Here is a 3918-nt window from a genome sequence, read left to right as displayed (position 1 = left end):
AGAGATGGGAACCCGGGTAGCCGTGTTGGACAACCTCAGAGATGGGAACCAGGGTAACCGTGTTGGACAACCTCAGAGATGGGAACCCAGGTAGCCGTGTTGGACAACCTCAGAGATGGGAACCTGGGTAGCCGTGTTGGACAACCTAAGTTAAAGAGCCAGAGTTAAGCATTGAGGGGCACCAAGGTGGCAAAAATGCAGAGTATCAAAGAGGAGAGAGTTTCAGGGAGAAACTACCGGGTATTCAGCAAAGTGAAAATCAAGAAACACATTTGGGTGGGGGAACTATTAAAGGTTGGGGAAGGAACTCACCCGAGGTGATGAGAGGGAGGCACTCACACAGGGCTAGGAATAGTGCTCATTGCTAATAGCCAAATTTAAATTAAATAACAACAAAAAAACATGAAAATATATAGTGCTCAAAACATGAAAAATATAGTGCTCAATGCTTAGATGGAATACTGAGGAGAGTTTCTTTTTTTGTTCCCCCAAGAAGAAGAATATTCCTAGAAAAAAAAAAATTACTGCGTTAGCTCTTCTTAACAGAACACCAATGCCTTGGAAAGATTGAGGTGTTTCAAGGTAAATTCTGTCCTAAAACAGAGCTCAAAAATATTTATAGAAATACACAAAATACATAGCACTCATAATTTCTGGCACCCAATCAAAATTAGAAGACAGTCAAAGAAGCAGAAAAACACGACATACAATAAAGAGATAAATCAATCACTTAAAACTGACACAGATGTGACACAGATGTTAGAATTAGCTGACAAGGATAATAAAACAATTATTATCACTGTACTCCAGATGTTTGCAAAACTAAAGAAGGCTTCAGAGTGTTAAGGTGAGATGCAGGATATATAAAAAGACTTGGAACCCTAGAGAAGAAAATGACAACGTGTGAGATAAAAATATACTTGATGGGATTAATGGAAAATTAGATCCCACAGGAAAGAAAATATTGAACTGAAAAATAATACAATAAAAACTGTTCAAAAGGAACACACTGAGAGAGAATGGAAAATTAAAGAACACCAAGCAGTCTAGTGTATATTTCATTTGAGTCCCTGAAAAAGAGAAAAAACACAAAGAACAATTTTTAGCACTAATGGCCAAGTATTTTTTAAATTTTAAAGTAATTATAATCCAACAGATCTATGAAGCTCAAAAAACCTTAAGTAAAAATAAATTAAAATCATAAAGAAAACTATGCCAATACATATTCTAACCAAATTGCTCAAATCCAGGTAAGGGAAAAAATCTTTAAATCAGCCCGAAGGGAAAAAAAGACACATGTGAACTGTCATAGCAAAGAGAAGCCAAAGGAGAAATCATAACGTGATATCCCAGATGGGATCCTTAAAAAGAAAAAGGACATTAAGTAAAAAGTAAGGACATCTGAATAAAATATTAATTTTGGTTAATAATTTATTATTTTTTAATAGTTGTAATAAATGTACCATATTAGTATAAGATGTTAGTAATATTGGATCTGAGTGTGTAGTATAAGGAAACTCTGGGTACAATCTTAAAGTTTCATAAATCTAAAACTAAAAAGGTAACCATGAAAAAAACAAGTACATATAGTTGAAAAAATAAAGATAGTCGTAGGGTTCTTATTGGAAACAATGTGGGAAGATTAGAGAACAATCTTTAAGGTATTGAAAGAAAAACTGTTAACGTATAATTTTGGATATTCATGTGCCCCCAAATAAGTTTCTATACTTTGTACTATAATACAAAATTAACTTAAAACGAGTCATGAGCCTAAATATAAAATTTGAAGCTTTAGCACTCCCAAGATAAAATGTGAGAAAGAATATTTGTGACATTTGATTAGGTAAATATTTCTATATAAAACATCAAAATTATGAACCAGATAAAGAAAATGTAATCTATTGGACTTAATCAAGATAAAAAAAAAAAAAAAACTTGAAGGGCACTGTTCAGAGAATTAAAAGACAAACCACAGATTGGGAGAACTTTTTGACAATTATATATTGGTAAAAAATCTTGTATAGACTCTCGAAAGAGCTCTTTAAATTTAATAATAAGAGAAAAAACAGCCAGGGACATGTAGAGAAAAAAGATTTGAATAGCCATTTTACCATCAAAACACCAATGAGATATCATCTTACTCCAGTCAGAATGGCTGTTAATAAAAGAACAAAAAATAATGAGTGTGGGAGGAAAGAGGAAGACTTATATGCTGTTGGCAGGAATGTAAACTGGTAGGGCCACTACGTAAAACAGTGTGGATATTTCTCAAAAATATCTATCTAGTAATCCCACTCTACCACTCTATCTAGTAATCCCACTACGGGGTATCAACCCAAAGGAAAAGAAATTGCTATATCAAAGGGATATGTGCTCTTGAATGCTTATTAGAGCTCTATTCACAGCAGCAAAGATAGGAAATCATTCTAAGTGCTCATAAATGGATAAAGGAAATATGGTATGTATGCACAAAGGACTACAATTCAGCCACAAACAAATAAGAAGTCATGTCCTTTGCAGCAACATGGATGGAACTAGAGGTCATTATTTTTTTCTTTTTTTTTTTTTTTTTTTTTGAGATAGTCGCGAGTTGTTGCTGTCATTAGAGTGCTGTAGCATCACAGCTCACAGCAACCTCAAATTCTTAGGTTTCAGAGATTCTCTTGCCTTAGCCTCCCAAGTAGCTGGGACTACAGGTACCTGCTACAACCCCCGGCTATGTTTTGTTTTTGTTGTTGTTGCTGCTGCAGCTGTCATTGTTGTTTTCGTTGGCCCAGGCCAGGTTCAAACCCACTAGCCTTGGTGTATGTGGCTGGCACCCTACCCACTGAGCTATGGGCACCGCTGAAGGTCATTATCTTAAGTGAAATAATGGAGCCACAAAAAAAAAAAAAAATCTCATGTTCTCAGTTACATGTGGGAACTAAAAACTTGATCATGGATGATAGAGTTGAAAGATAGTATAGAAAAGAGAAACTGGGAAGATGGACAGGTGGAGGAGGAAAGAGGATGAAGGGAAGTGGATTAAAGGCTACAAAAAAGGTAAGAGACATAAGTTCAATGTTAGATAGCAGGTTAAGATGAATACATTTAATAGAAATGTATTGTACTAGAGTACAATATACTGCAACCTCCTTACTATTCTTTATATACATGTAACAAAATTTCACATGTACTACATAAATAGGTACAAATAGTAGATAAATCCATTTTAAAAATGTTTTAAAAAGAAATAGGGATGGCAAATAAGCACATGAACATATTTTCAACATCATCACTTAGGTAAATTCAAGTTAAAATCATGATATACAACTACATATATAGGCTAAACGGCTAAAATTGCAAAGAGATTATATCAAGTATTGATGAGGGTTCAAAACAATTGAAATCTCATCTACCTCTATGTGGAATGTCAATTACTACAACCAGTTGAGAAAAATGATCACATTTCCTTAAAAATTCAACACAACACATGCACACACACAGACCACATAAGCTTCTACTGCTAGCAATGCCTCCTAGAGAAATGAAAGCATAAGTTCATACAAAGACTTGTACTGGAATGTTCACAGTCTTTATTTATTATGGTTTAAAACTAGAATTAACCCAACGTCCATCACAGATGACTGGGTAAAGACATCGTAGCATATCTATACAATGGACAACTCCTTGACCATAAAGAAGGCCTGAGGTCGTGAGAGTGATAATCCCAAAGTAATTCAACTGCATGAGAGAAGAGCAATAAAAAAGACCACCTGGTGTGTGATTCTGTGCAAATAATACTCATAGTGGTTCCCAACCTTCCTAATGCCCCGATGTATCTTCATTGTTATAAAGGGGTCACGACCACAGGTTGAGAACTGCTGCTCTAGATGTAGCTAATCCACAGGGACACATGGCAGATCAGAGGTGGCCTAC

This window comes from Otolemur garnettii, unplaced genomic scaffold, assembly GCF_000181295.1.
Source record: "Otolemur garnettii isolate 467f Iridium unplaced genomic scaffold, OtoGar3 scaffold00069, whole genome shotgun sequence".
Taxonomy (NCBI): domain Eukaryota; kingdom Metazoa; phylum Chordata; class Mammalia; order Primates; family Galagidae; genus Otolemur; species Otolemur garnettii.
The sequence above is the reverse complement of the archived record's forward strand: the minus strand, read 5'-3'. Positions refer to the sequence as shown.